The sequence below is a fragment of the Falco peregrinus genome, chromosome 2 (genome assembly GCF_023634155.1).
Source record: "Falco peregrinus isolate bFalPer1 chromosome 2, bFalPer1.pri, whole genome shotgun sequence".
Classification (NCBI taxonomy): domain Eukaryota; kingdom Metazoa; phylum Chordata; class Aves; order Falconiformes; family Falconidae; genus Falco; species Falco peregrinus.
Window position 1 is genome coordinate 96,842,812 of NC_073722.1, and position 15,394 is coordinate 96,858,205.

Genomic DNA, 15,394 nt, shown 5'->3' on the forward strand with positions numbered 1-15,394 from the left:
AAAGAGAATAATGCAAAAGGAATTGGAATATATTAATTTCACATGTTTCATCTCAGGACAGGTAGTTTTTTGGAGCACTAAAGAAACATTAATATAAATCTGTGTTATAATAGTGCTGTAAATTATAAGAAAGTTTTAAAGCTTCCAGTCCATGAGTTTTTGCAATATTTAAAAGGTTTTTTCAATATGGTATCAAGTGAACAAGATTCAGAAGTTGCTGAGCATGCATTTATTACTGTTTCTACCAAACATTTGATTACACTCTTTGGTTTGTCCCTCAGCAGGAGAAGAATGGAGTTCAAAGGTGCATTTTAAGACTTTTTAAGACTCATATTTCTAATTATGTTTTCAATAAATGCTAGTGTAATACCAATCCTGAACACAACTGGGCTTTGTCTATGCCTCTCCACAGAGTGCTTGCACTGAAGTGTTTACTGTCCTTCCAGACAAAAGGACTAAAGGCAGAAGCACTCCTTGCATTTCACAAGATGAAGTGTGACAGGGAGGTTTATCCAAGATCCTGCGGGTACCTTTTGCGAAGGATGGAATATAACCTTGGAATCCCTTCAGCCTTGATCCACATCCTTAAACATGTCATCTCTTGCACAAAAATGATATAGATGGGTCTCCTTGGAGGAGGACTGATTGTTCTCTGCAGATGTTCCTGACAGGACAGTGGCTACCCTACCTCTGTACGGTTCCATGGCTGTCTTGCAGGTGATGTATATGAAGTATGAAGCTGCTGGTCGTTTTCCTGCTGTGGAAGAGGACAGCAGATGTGAGCAAGAAGTAGAAATCAGGAAGTGGATAATTGCATATGACCATGAAAAACAGCAGTTGAAGACAGTGGTTTCCAGAGGAGGGTATGAACAGCACAGGAGCATGTTTTGAAAGGATGTGGTTATTTGGAGTAATGTGATAGATTCTGAAGGAAAAACAGCTTTGCTTTTTGGAATAGAGGTAAAAAACCAGTGCAGGCAGTAACAACTGTTACTGGCACAGCTAATCACATAGGACTATGAATTTCTCCAGGTCTTCAGCTCAGTTTAGACACCATAGAAAGAACATTAGGGCAAAGTTGGAGAATGAAACCACCTGCAAGGAATGGCAGATCTGTAAAGTGAGGCACTTGCCAAGATAAGAGATCAGGGAGGTGGGGAGCAGAGGTGTGCTACAGCTGTTGGTGTTTCATAGAGGTGCACACCAGGTCTCCTAACCTACAAGTGTATTGTAGAGGAGGTTGGGACAATCACTGCAAGTCTACTGCCTGGGGAAAAAAGGTGGAAGAGTCTGGAAAACATTCTATGCTGCAAAAGAAAGAAACAGCATCTAAGATGCTAGAACCAACCCATCCGTGATTTTTTCTTCCTGGAGGAATCACTTCAGGGAAATCTGTGTTTGTTACTGGTGCCTTACAGACTGTGTGCAAGTCAGCCTCCCTCCAGCACCTCATTTTCCCATGCTGAAACTGCCACGTTAATACGCTTCTCACTGGAATACTGAAGACAACTGACATTGGTAAAAAAAACTTTGGAACCTGCAGAAGAACATTTCTAGGCAATGGAATTATACCATCAGGATTTATGATGAAAACCTCAGTAGGCAGAGCACATTGCAGGACACAACCCTCAAAACATCCCCATCAAGTCTCCTTTTCTCCGAAGATCTCTGCTTACGCTGTAGAAGCAACAAAACACTTTAAAAATGTTGCATGGACAATAAATAAAGCCAATTGTCAAAGTACAGACAACAGATCAGGTGGAAACACTCCAAAAAAAAATCACAGTGCTTTTAAGCTATTGTCTTTTCTGTTATAAAGGTATCACATCTGGTTCTTTACCTAAGATGTTGCTAGACAAGAGGGAAGAGGCATTAAAACCCTTTGAGACATTAAAGTATTAAAACATGCTGTAGTTTTATTAGGGAAGAAATGCACAATGGAGAGAGAATATCCTTTCAGTATCTTTTCACAAATTAACTGGCAGCCCTGAAAGCCATTTCCTTCCAAAAGCCTGGACTGATGTTACATCTGATCTCATGAAAATAGCCATAAAGTCTGACTTACCAAGATGACTCCACTGGCTTTCAGCCTCAGTGAATAGCATAACCCTAAAAATAGTGTTAGAGTCTATAAAATCAAAACAAAGTTTGATGTAAATACAGTTTTGCAAGTAAAAATTAAAATACTGAGTTCTCCATTAGAAAAACACGTATAATAGACCAGCTTGGGAAAATCTGTTTGAATACCATGAACTTTGTGGACATCAGTATGAAAGGCAAGCTGTTTTAAGAACATAATCTCATTTTCACTGATTGTCAGAAACCTGAAAAGTTCCTTCCAGAAGGTGATAGAAAAATTCTGCTGGGACCTGGCTGTGGATACTGGGATTGATTTGCTCTTGTGACTTGTTTTAACCGAGCTGCTCCTGCATGGTAGTGATATTTCTCTCTTCAGATACCCCTGTGAGCCAGATTGTGTTGCCATTTCTATTTTACAGATGGGGACAAACGCAGACAAGAGTAAAGAGTCAGAGTTCTAACTGCACTTGTTTATGGAAATTAAAGGATTTGTTGAAACACAGCTTAAACAGGCCTAGACAGGGCTTGATTTCCTTCCAGCCCGCTCCAATGGGAGGCTCCCAAACAACATAAAATACAACACCTGAATGTTATGATGAAAGGTTAGAACCATTTGTTGCAGAATCTGCTGGCTACTGTGGTCCCAATGGTTTTCCTGTGCTCATCCTCACTATGACTGACTGGAGTCATCAGCAAACTGCATGGAATGGCTGCAATTCACTCTGCCCTGGAGACTGTGAATAATGCAGCTTGTGAAATGCAACAATAAGGATGCCTTTGACATCTGTTCCAGTCCATTCATATGTCAACAACCACACCACATGGGAAGATGTCTTGAATGCCTAGAAAATGGTTTCTGTGTAGTTTTGGGAAGGAATCGAGCTTTTCAGGTTAGTCCCTGTGCTCTCTGAAGATGACTTAATAGATCGGGGAGTTTCTTCCAAAGGAGCTCTACCTATGCTCTGTATGAAGCTTGCGGAAACTTCTGGATGTTCCCTTGATGACTTTCTGAACTGCCTTTTTAAAAAAAAAAACAAATCCAAGACAAACCCAGTGTCACTGTCCTGGTGGTAATAGTGCTTAGAGACCTTAAGAGAGACTGTCCAGAGGTGCAGTTACTCAAGGCAAATCTGAACTGTTTCTCAGTTGCACATTTCTCTCTTAGTTTGTGTTTGAACACAGGCTTGGGATAAGTCCAAGAGCTCCTTCAGTCAGCCCATGCTGTAAGAGGTGCAGAGCATCCACACGCTGGTTGTATTCCTGCATGGCAGATCCCTGAGGGAGACTGCAAGCTCCCAGCAGATGGGGGTTTGCGGGTGCACATTGTGTCAACAAAGTGAGCAGCCTTTAAAAGACAGGCTTTCAAAGATGATTAAAAGGCCAGGTAGTCTCTAAGCCAGAAGAGAATAATCTCTCTGTCTCTGTGAAGTCCCTTCCTTTCCAGCGGCTGTACTGGCTGTTGCGGCCAAGCCAGAATGAAAGATGCTCTGCATGACTTTCAGTATTTACTCTCACAGGAAGCACAGCATCCTGTCTGGCGGTTGGTATGCTCACCACCTGACTCCAGTATGCTCCAAACAGCAAAGTCTTTTTACCCAACTGGAATGTGCTGTGGTTCAAATGCTGGGAATAAAATAAGCAAGAAGGGCCACTCTATTAACTGGGAGGTCAGCGCACTATTTGCTTAAGGGTTAGCATTGAATTGGGCTCTTTCTGTTGCAGCTGGGCAGAGAGGCATGCCACTGTATGTCTGCATCCTTAGTGACTGACACAACAGGGACTCCTAGAGACCTTGTAGTACTGCTGATCCTCCGTGCTACAGCCTTCAGCTGTTTGTAAGGGTGGCTAATAAAGAAAGGAACCAGGTCCAGGTTGTCAAAGGAAGTTAAGATCTGCCTTACCCTTTAAGGCAACATGTCTCCAAAGCTGGTCCTTCCAATCAACACTTCTGTTATTCTGTGGTGTAACATCAGCAGTAACAAGGAGTGATTCCACCACCCTTGCGTTTGGTACTGATGCGTTTGGCAGTATACAGTGCTTGGGCCTGGGTCCACCATTCACAGTATGTTGATAGACTGGAAAAGGTTCAGACGAGAGCCATGAGTTGAATTAAAAGGTTGCAAAATAGGTTTCAAGCAGAAGCATTAAATGCCGCAATGTATTCTTGTTACAGATCTTGCATTCTGTTGAAGCTGCAATAGGGGGAACAAAACTGACCATAGGCTTTTCATTCTGGCAGACAAAACATATAATGAGATTTGCTGGCGGGGGGTTGAACTGAGAATTTAGAGTAGCAGTAAAGTGAAAATTTCTAACAACTGTAACAATTTACTAAGTTAGCAATCAACTCTTCACTACTGGCAACCTCTGAAGCAAGGTTGGACTCCTTTCCCAAACACATATTCAGTTCAAAAGACATTGATCTGGAATTGATTTTGATTACTACAGTCTGTATTATATAGAAGATCAGAACTGATGAATATATATCTGATATAGAACTGATGAAATTATAGATTCCCTCTTTATGCTTCGAGAATACCATGAATCTTCCTAGAAATGTGGGAAACCTCTGATCCCCCTTTTTAGAGATATTCATTGACTTTAAGATACTCATTACTAGCTCTGACCAACTGACCTTAAACTTACTGCCTGACCACAAGTAATGCCTCCCAAGGAGGTGACACATTGCTGAACCCATGCAATTTTTTCCTCTTTAACTCAACTTGCATTTTTCTAGTTGAATAAACTTAGGGAAAGTTCACAGGGAACATATGATCTGTAATTTCATACAATAGCTAGCCGTAAACCCTCTGTCTGTGTTGATTCAGAAACCAAGAAACCCCCAAGATACATTTCTTAAAAACCAATTAAAACCTCCTCCAAACAGCACACAGATGTACAATCTCAGGTTGCACATAACACAAAACCAACCCAGCATTTTACTTCCTAATAAGCATAGCAATGTAAACACAACTACAGACATTGTTTTCTAATTAGGAGAATGTACCATGGGATGTTTACAGACCCCTGTGGAAATGTACGGACATTTGGTTGCCTAGCAAATGAAGGAAATGGAAAGCCTTCTCAGCTAGGACATTCATAATTAGGCTGGTAGAAGTAGAAATAAAAGCTGTAGGAGCAAACATAGGAAACAATCACACGCTGACCCAGGAAAGGCCAAGACAGTGCTAAGGGGAGGCACACAGAGGTATGCCTTACCAATGCTTTTTATTAGAATACTAGCTTACCACGGCTCTCAGTGTGTGATCAGCTGAATTCAGACTGCCTGTAGGAAGGACTCAGTGGCTGTGCCCACACATGGATGCTGCCGTGTGGCCTTGTCTCGATGGGACACGCTCTCGATGTTTGATACTTGGCAGTGCCTAGGAACTTCTCTCCTTCCTGGCAGGATATTGCTGGGCAGACACTGCGTTTATGAGGGACTAGAGTCCAGTCTGCCCCAGTGCGAGGCAACAGCTCCTGTTTGTGCAAAAAATCAGCAAGTGAGGCCCATTTGACATGCGGACATAAGACCAAAGAGATATGCACGTGCCACAGCACTTACAAAATGTGTTTCCTGATGGCTGAGAAGCAAAAGGCTTTGGCCAGCTGGATTTACAAGGCTGCACCATTTGTGACTGTGGCCCGGGTCTCTGAGAGGAGAACCTCCTGGGATCTCAGGCGGAGCTGTGTCTGAGAACTAGTTCATACCAATCCTTCAACTCTGCCTTTGCTGCGAGCCATGGAAAGCTAGTTCCTACACTGCTGGCTTTTGTGCTTCAATAAACAAAAGATTCTAAATGGACAATTTAATTTTTACTGCCACTGGGTCTAGCTCCAAAAGACAAACTTTGGAGTTCTGATTTTGTTGGTGTCACAAGGAAACTGTCCCCTTTTGCACACAGCAAGCAGTTTTGCTTCCAAATTCTTACACCTTCATGCTGATGTTGGTCTCATTCTCTTGGAAAGGGGATATAACAAAGCCTGGTGCAAAGAAACAACATGTTTTCCTTTGGGTTAAATGATAGACTAGATGTGGGAAAAGGTATCATGCACTTGCTTGTGAAAAAACCTGTTTTCTCAGGCATCATCCCCCATTGTGGTATTTGTTACCACAGAACAAACATTTTCCATCCCACGCACTACCCATAATTACATCAGACAAAGCTACCACCAGACTATGTTGTCTTCATACAACACTCCTTCTCCCTGGAAAAGCAGGAGGAAACGTGCCTATACAGCAAGAGTCAACCACACAGCACCACTGCCAGCCATTTCCTGGCCTACGAGTTTCTCCTTCCATCCTCCTACAACTCAAGGGTTTCACCTTGTAGTGCCTGGGTTTGGAAGGGGAGAGAAGTGTAAGGTTGCTTTGATTTAAAGATCGCTGTCTTAGTGCCAAGTTACATGACCAAACCAAGTACATGAATCCTGGATATAACTTGAAGAGAATTTGTTTTTAACCTGAAACCTTGAAGTTTGTGTATAGGAAAAAGTCAAGCATTCTCACATTGTTTTTTAATGTTAGGATGGCGGGAAGGTTGGTGAAATTAATTTCATAATAATCAGACAGGTCTGCTCCTGGCCAAACAATTTCCACACCTAGTAAATGGTGTTTGCAGCACTTTTAATCCCTGTCTCACAGATACTTCAGATCAGCAAAATTCAACCCTCCCAAAATTTATTTTCCAGTGCAAACACAAGGCTTTACATTGTGAAATTAAACCTGCTGATACTACCTTTCTTATCTCTCATGGACTCTCAGCAGTAGCTTCCACAGAGCACAGGGATACAGCCACTGTTCAGATAACGGGGTATGCTTGTGTCACTCAGCACCAGGATTTCTGCACAACTAGAAATTTTGCCTGCCTTTACCATACAGGAATAGAAGGTGTGGTGGAGCAGGGGGAAGGGATGTTTGCAATGGCTCTAATCTGCAAAGATGGTTTCCAGCTGCATTTCACATATGATTTGGGGTTTGGATGAAGTTTTGACAGAATTTCTCCATGAATTATGCAAGAGGCTGCTTGAACGCTGCAAGTACACAGAGGCACAAAGAGACTTGTTCAAGTACCCCTCAGAAAACACACTGTCATCTGATACACAACCAAATCAAAGCCCACTCCGAAAGGCGGATAGTCTTACACTGGGGAGGGAAAGTGAGCAGCGGACCCCCCAGTGCTGTGGGGTGCCGAGGTGGGGACATGCTGCCTGCTGTGAGGTGCTGCAGTGCAGCACTAGATGGTGCTGTATTTTACAAATAACTTTGCCTTGTGGGTCCCTTAATATTGGATGTGGGCTCAAAGATGTGGCAAACACACACAGATGCTCCTTTGAAGAAACGTTGCTGCTTTCTCCGAGGGAAGTATGGATTTTCCTTTCTGACTGTTTATAGCATAGGAGTTAATACAGATTATGACTTTGTAACTGGCGAGTTGCCAGTTAAACTCTCCAAGTGCTGCTGGTTTCCTTTGGGTGTGCGATGGGAACTTCAGAGCACTGTAGGAAGAGTGTCAGGAACAATGCCATGTCCATGTTTACCCTTCTCTGACTTACCCCCTTCCTCCTGATTTAGGCTGGTGGCAGTCTCCAAAAGTCCAGCAGCAAAACTGTACTTCCTCAACAGAAGCTCAGAGCCTCAGAGTGTTCAAAGCTCTGGCCTGCATAGGAACACTGTCATTGTGAAAATGGGTGGCACTGGGCATGTGGCTGGTGCCAGGAAAGTCTTCAGTGGTGTTTTAAGAGCAGCATGCGTCCTTGGTTTGTTACACTGCCACAGACTGCGTGATGTGAGGTGCTGGGACCCTGTACCTCCCTGCTGGAAGCAGTTATCACTTGCTGGGGTAGGGCTGTTCAAAACTGACAAGGGGGTGGGAGGTCATGGGCACCCACGTGAAGTGAAAGCAGAAACCTTTGAAATTAGTGGCCTAAAAACTCACGTGTGAAAGGAGATGGGCTGCATCCAGGGTTTACGCCTACTCCTGTTTTTGATTGCTCTTGTGCTGGGTCTGGTGCCTATCTGAAGATGCTGGGCAGAGATTCAAAGCTGGCTGATTACCCTGACTCTCAGCCACTCCAGCAGGCATAGCAGGTGCTCAGCAGTTGGCCAGATCCAGCCGAAGCTGCAATGGGCAAAGCCTCCTAGGAGCTCTCCCTGGGGTAGGAAGGGCTCAGAGACACCTGCTTATTCCAGTCAGCCATCCAAGGAAGCAGGCGCCCTCTCTTCCCTCCTAACTCCAGAGCTTGCTTTGATTCCAGGCGCAAGTGAGTTGGGTTTCCTGGCCACAAACAGGGCAATCCGAGCCAGGAAAGGGTAATTAATGTCAGAAAAGATCAGGGACGCAGTGCAGCAGAGCTCACTTGGCAGGAACACCAAGGAGGGAGGGGGAGATGTCTTCTAGAGAGTCTGCAAGAGGCCAAACCAGCCAAATGAGCTCTACAGTGGGCCGGGCCAGGTTGTTTACCTAGCAGCCAGTCTCTTCAAGGGGTTATTCAACTTTCTCTAGGGCATCAGCAGTCCAGACACAGCTTTTTGGAAGGGAAGGATGGGGCAAACATGGGTTTGTGTCTTCGTATAGGGAGAGGATGTGGGTGAAAGGATGAGGTTGTTCTAGATGGGAAATACGAGCCTGTGTAGAAGGCTTGTAGGGTGGAGGTTGGCACCACCAGTGTGTCTGCAGGGATGCTCAATAGCTGAGTGAGAACAGGCCCATCTCTGGCTGTGTGCTGAGCAGCCTGTCCCATCATACAGCATGGCAAGGTTTAGCTTTGGCAACAGAGGTGGTGTCTGGCTGCCAGAGCCTTGGAGGGGAGTCAGGAGCCGAGGAAGCACCGTTCCAATGGGCTAATGCACAGATGCTCAGGAGGTTGGCTTTGCTAAGAGTCAGCGCTTAAACAGAGAAAGAAGGTTTGTGATCACATCTGCTTCATAGTCTGCACAAATTCACCGTTTTCAGGGTGCCTAAAAGGATGGCATCTTCCACCTCAGGTAAAACCCAGCTATGGGATGTGCTGTGCTCCAATGCCAAGAAAAGTCTGGTAGCTAAATGAAATTAAGCTAGTTCACGATATGCCTAGGAGCTCTCCAAGATGCATCAATAGTGCCATGGGAATTAGCACCCTACAGTAGACTCCAGTGCTCTCAGCAAGAGTTGCCTTCTCTTATCCCCAGGTCCCTGCGGCGTCTCTAATATGACTAAGGGTGGCAGACCCAAGGGCTACATATAACCTGGAGCAGGGATAAGCAGAAAGAAAGAGGAGACTGTCTGAAGCATACAGCAGGGTAACAGAATATGTCATCTCATACCTGAGGATGCTATTTTGGGAGCTCAAGGCAGCTTGAGGGAAGTAGAGTTATTCAGCTCACTGGGGAAAGGCATTGGAAGGGGCTGGCACCTCTCCCAGACTGGAGAGAGAGGAGCTGCAGACAGCCCAGGAAAACTAAAACACGCCTTCCCTTTTGTAAGGAAGAGTAGCCAAACCGGGACTCAGCCTTGGCTCAGAGTCCACCTGCAAAGTGTCTGCCACAGTCTGCTCTCACCATCATGCTTGTATGGGCAGGAGGACATTGTTGGTCAGAGCTTATGGCAACAGGACCAGATTCTTAAAACCTCTCCCTACCCTGTTCACAACTAATTCTGACAGGTAATAGGAATCAGAGCCCTAAGCTCTCCATTTTTAATCCTCCCCTTGCTCATCTGTCAGATGGGTAAATTGAGGTACGCTGTGCCATGGTCTCTCTCACTCTCTTCATTCCAGGCTCACACTGTTCTGCCCAGTTCACCCAGCTCTCAGAATTTTGTCAGCTGTAGTTTTGTCTCCTTAGAGTTATTTTCCCTGTATCAGGCATAATATTTTCACATGGAATTCACTGCATTTCAGCACATTCTCTAGAAAAGACCTGACTGTCTTCTATCTCTAACTTTGATTGATTCTCTGGCCAGGAGAGCAGATTCATAGAAATTCTCAACAGAAACTCTGTCATGGAGAGGCACTAGGGGCCTCTCCCACTGCAGATTACTGTGGGGAAAAAATGTTTAAGTCTGCTGCTGCAAGTTTCAGTGCTGGAGGAAACAAGTCCTGACATTAAACTGCTACAGCCCACAACTGTGAGGGAGACTGATTGAGGCTGGGACTGCCACACTGGGGTGGGTACCTGATGTCTTGCTGAATTATCCCTTTGTAAATTCAAGGTAATACAGCCCACTGGCTGCCTGCACAGTGACTTTTAGATCTCATAGCAGGAGAGCCTGATGGCCAGAGGGTACTTTTAAGCAGACCAGAGAGGTAAAAGTCCTGCTTTCAATTAATTGCATCACCAGGGAACTGAAGGGCAATTTGGATTAAACTATTAAGGCTCTTTCAATCAGTTCCCAGGGGAAGATCCAGCAGGAGCAGAGGATTCAGCCAGAAATGGCAAATAGGGGAGTGAGCAAAACATGGGGAGGGTTGTACTTCTGCCCTGCATAAAATTCTGGTTTCACACTCACCCGGACCCCACCACTGCCAGCAGTGGGGGGATGTGGGGAGTCTGAGGCAGCTGACATGAAACCTGTTGTGTACAGCTGAGGGGGTCATTGTACTGATCTATTGCTTGCTGAGATAGAGGCTTGTATGGCCCAGACTGATTGTCTGGAGATCACTCAGCATCCCTTAGGAAAAGAAATAGAGCATTGCCCTGCTACCCTCACATACCCAGTTTGTGTGTGGCCCAGTTTCTGACTACTCATAAAGTAGCCTCTGTTTTAGAGGATCCAACTTCTCAGTCTCTCCATGGGCAAAGCCAGGATTTTTTTTGGGTTTGCGCCTGATGCTGTCTATGGGATCTGCCTTGCTGTTCCTTCTTGAATTAGAAAGTACGCACTACTGGCAGCTAGAAGCAGAGTATTGCTCCCCATACAATGCCAAAGACTCATTTATTCTCTTCAAGTTCAAATAAATCTTTACTGTTTTGAAGTGTTAGAAAGGGCTGGCTTTTGTTCTATAACTACTGATTAGATGGGATTGCTTGAACTGCCTCACAGCTCCAGGCTATCAGGGCAGCACTCGGCTCCTCTGTACCACAAGGCCAGGCCAGTCTGGGGAAAGCATCTCTTTCACTCCCACCTGTATGCCTAGATAATCAGACCAAGTGATTCTGTGGCACCCCTGTTGTAAATCAGCCTAGAAACTGGGGGTGAGATAAGTGCTTTTTCTGTCCCCAGCTCAAGTTCCCCCAGGTGCGGTGTACATACCTGGCTCTGGATGTGATACAACAGCTTTTTCTGGCAGAAACATGGAGGCTGGTGACTCAGGGGATGGCTCTAGAAGTGTCTTCAGGCCTTAAAACAGTCATCCTGGGCAGAGAAAACAACAGCAGATGAACAGAGACAAAAAAAATTTGTATTTTATGAAGCAAGCTAATTTGTTAGTGGTATATAATTAACCAAGTGGCCCAGCCCAGACTATATCCAGAGCTATGGCAAGGAGCAAGTAGAACAAATCTATCTGAGTTCAATTTAGTAAAATAACATCCCCCCAAAAGTAGCTGGAAATCCTCTGTATCTGCATTTTAGTTTTGTCGTTTCTCTGCCTTTAAAAGTCAATGAATGCCAGATGTCCCTAATTTTGCTTTCCAGCGAACAGGTATCTTGCCCAAACCATCCCTTTTAAATTAAACACAATTTGCTGCAAAGTTAGTTTTGTAAAAGTGAGGAGGAGCTGGGGGGAAGGGACAAGAAAAACCCAAGAACTGCCAGCATCTATCATGTGCAAAATGAGTCTGAAGGAAATGGGGGACATGCAGCTGTCATGGCAAACAGCAACAGATTGAGGCCATGGCATGGAGCAGCATGGAGCTCTAATGAGCAGGAAGAGCAAAGCCAGAGCCACAATTTTATCCTGTGTTGATATTCTACAAGAAAAATGATCACAGAGAACATTTATTGCCCCCCTAACAAGATCAAGCTTAATAACAAAGCTACACATGTTATTTGCTGCAATGTTTGCCTATTGCATAAGCAGAAGTGCCTGTTGCCTAGATCCTCACTGCCTGCTGAGGTTCTCTCAGGCTGGCTGTGTACTAAGGAGGTAGGTCTGGAAGACCCCAGATCAGTGTGCACATACGTGGGCAGGACACAGATGGTGGGCGGCAGGGCACATACTTGGATTGTATTGGGCACAAGCTTAATTACAACAAATAAGGACAGACACGTTAAACAACCCCCAGTCCATTATGTTTTTCCCTCTGTTTGCCCAAAGCCCCTGCACCACTCGTATACCCTATGAAACAAAAATATATCGTTGGCATAAGTCAGCTTCACCCAAGGTGGGCTGCTGTGCCCAGCAGGCTCAGTTTCATATTGGAGTCTAGTATGTCCCCTTGAAGTTCCCTAAGGATTAGTGTCCATAGGGCCTTTTGCATAGAGGCTGAATCCCACCCATGCAAACAGTAAGTCTGGATGGAACAGTAAGTGCTGGTAACACAGAGGAATACACAATGCTGGGAAGAATGCAGAAAGATGTGAGATGCGTGAAGAATGGCAAAGAGGACGAGGAGTATCTGGGCTGGATAATGTGATTCCAGAACTGCAGGGGAGTAGAAGTCTGAAGTCATCAGCTCAGGCAGAAGAGACACATAAAGGAGAAGTCACTGCTCCTGTGCTTAGAGGTTTCCTGCCCCCAGCTCTTGTATAACAAGAGCAAACACAGCTGCTTTGAGTTTCCCAGAGTGCTCCACCCCAGCACAAGGACGCTCATGGGAAGCGGGAACTGCTCAGCTTTCTTGCTGTAGACAGCACTCTCAGATGGCTGGTGGCTGCCTGCTTGCTCACACCGCCTGCACCCTGCGACACATGGCCTGAACCACTTCAGCTTAGGCCCTGCTGTGTTCTGTGAGCCATTTCTCTCCCACCCTTCCTCCATGTTCATGAGTTTCTATCTACTTTGGCTACCTCCCTGCTCCAAAGAGGAACAGTAGGGAAAAAGAAGATCCTAGTATGTAATTTTTCTAAGACATAGATCATCTGCTTTTATCATATCCACTAGAATATGCCTGGGGGTCCAGGTGGGGAAACTGGCCCTGACACAGCAAAAGCAGGAGTTCAAAAAAATCCCCCAAACACGGCACAATAGAGAAGGAAGATACATCTCTATCTGTCATGCACTGTTTTAGAGTTACACCCTGTGGGTGCACAAGATTAATTGTCTGGGTATGTTTGCCACATGTGAAAGTATCCCAGGAACAGTCAAACAGGAAGATGAAACTATTGTATTTTTAGATGGATATAATTTCCTCCCTTTCCTTTTTAGCTCTGAAAGACATTAAAAAGGAAACAGGGTGCAGGGTAGGTGGGCAAAGTGACAGAGGACACACATGGGCCAACCAACAGGAGAGACCTCAGCAAACAGGAAAGTAGTAGATCCCAGCAGGTACCAGCAGCAAGTGGGGACAGCAGGGTGCCAGGGGACACGGCAGCCTCCAGAGTGACTTGGTGTGGAAAGCAATAGCTGATACTGCATCTGCTCCTGAGGTAAATGCTCTCCTCTGGGGATGAGGAAGGAAGCAACACTCATGAGAAGAAGCAAAAAAGAGGAGAATGGGAGAAGGTGGTTTGAAAGGATGAGGGGCTGAACCATGCCCTCAGCAAACACAGCTGTGGAGGGGCTATGGACAAGAGGCTCAGGCTTTTCTAGGAAATGTTGAGCATTTTCAGTACTGCTGAGATGCACAGAAAAGGGAGATAAAAGCCAAGAAAATTACTCCACTCCATTGGCCCCTGCAGCAATCTGTAAGTCTTCCCTGCTCCTCCACCATGGCAAAAGCTCTCTGCTCCCTCTTACCTGGCTGACGGCACTGGCTGAACGGGGAGACTTGCAGCCTGGGCAGGGCTCGGGTCCAGATGCTGTCAGGTTAGTGTACCAGGCTGCCGGAGGGTTCGGCTCCAACAGACAAGTCCACAGTATGAAAACAAAGCCAAATCTTACTGAGCTATTGATAAGAGAAAAAAGTTGGAAGAAAGGGAATTTCTTCAGTTTGAAAACAAAGTGTCTAGGCAAGTTCATCATGCTTTTCAGGTCATGCTACTGCCATGCGGTATCAGGCAACATGACTTGCAACACTGCTGATGTAATGCAGAAGGAAGCAGGAGGAAATTAATTTCTAATATGCCAATTACCCACCAAAGGCTTGGAGCATCGAACAGGCTGTCAGTAGCCATTTCACAGAGAGAAGTATTTGCAGGGCCCTTGTATTGGTTGAGCTTCTGAACTTCTACTGAACCACACTGTTATTGTGTTTCCAATGTTGGAGCTGTCAGGGAAAGGTGGATGGGTAATGCCAGACAGACCCAGCTGGTGCTTGCCTGCCCTTGTTATCAGTTGGCTCAGGTTTCGGTGTTAACTGTGCCTGAAGAAAGCCATATGCAATACAGCAGGGGTAACATCTGGCTGGGAGGGCTTTGGAGCAAATGCATCCATCTCATCCTTCAATACCCGTGTTGTACTGGCAGGTCTAGCTGCTATTGAGTTCAACAAGATAGATTCCCAGACCTGTCAGAGCCCTGAACTTAGTTCCTTTAATTCCAGGGTTCAAGCATGACTGGGATTCTGAGCCTGCTTGGGCAATATGTAATCCCCATCCAATAAACCCCACAGTATTTCAAGGTACAGCTGCTGCTATGCAGTAAGTGCTGCAATGACTTACAATTACAAATAAAACTGTTCTTGTAGTGATGAAGTTAGTCTGTAAAACTTGTTGTACAACACAGATCTGCTGTATCCCTTCTCTCAAACAGTGGCTGGTAAAAATGCTTCAGGTCTCATCTCCTGCAACAGGGTTTCTCAACTCATAGTGCACCTTGAACTTCCATAGAAAAAGAGACGTTTTAGTCTCTGTAACCACATTGGAACCTTCATCCACAGCATTTCTGTGCAGGCAGAAGATCCACAAGAAAAATATTGGCAACGTGTATTGCCATTTGGCAGAAACGAGGTAGAACCCCCCTCCCCATGCCCAGACTCTAAATGCAAAATCTCCCATTTGCAAAGACTAAATAGTCACAACTGATCTTTCATGTAGGGAGGAGACCTCCCCCTCAACTTTCTCTCAGGTCACCACTAAAAGACAAAAGCAAATGCAAGATGCTGGTTTCCTCCCCAAGGAGTGAAACCCAGGGAATAGGCATGACAGAAAGAATTTGTTAAATACTACATTAAAGAGCCAGTTCTGCTCCTTGCTGACCCACACGTAACTCTCTTAAAGCTAGCTGGGACACATGCATGAAAATGAAGAAAGAATTTGGCATTTGGGCTTTGAAAAACATCTGAGAAAGCTCCA

The 15,394-nt window shown here is 45.2% G+C and overlaps 1 long non-coding RNA gene across 1 annotated transcript; it reads right to left on the reverse strand.

Moving 5' to 3' along the window:
* Positions 1 to 3,342: 3,342 nt before the first annotated feature.
* On the reverse strand, positions 3,343 to 11,429 carry LOC129783946 (uncharacterized). Its single transcript, XR_008746151.1, has 3 exons — positions 11,313 to 11,429; positions 5,328 to 5,559; positions 3,343 to 4,154 (listed from the first exon to the last, which is right to left on the reverse strand). It is a non-coding gene; the product is annotated as an uncharacterized LOC129783946 (long non-coding RNA).
* Between the last annotated feature and the right edge of the window lie 3,965 nt (positions 11,430 to 15,394).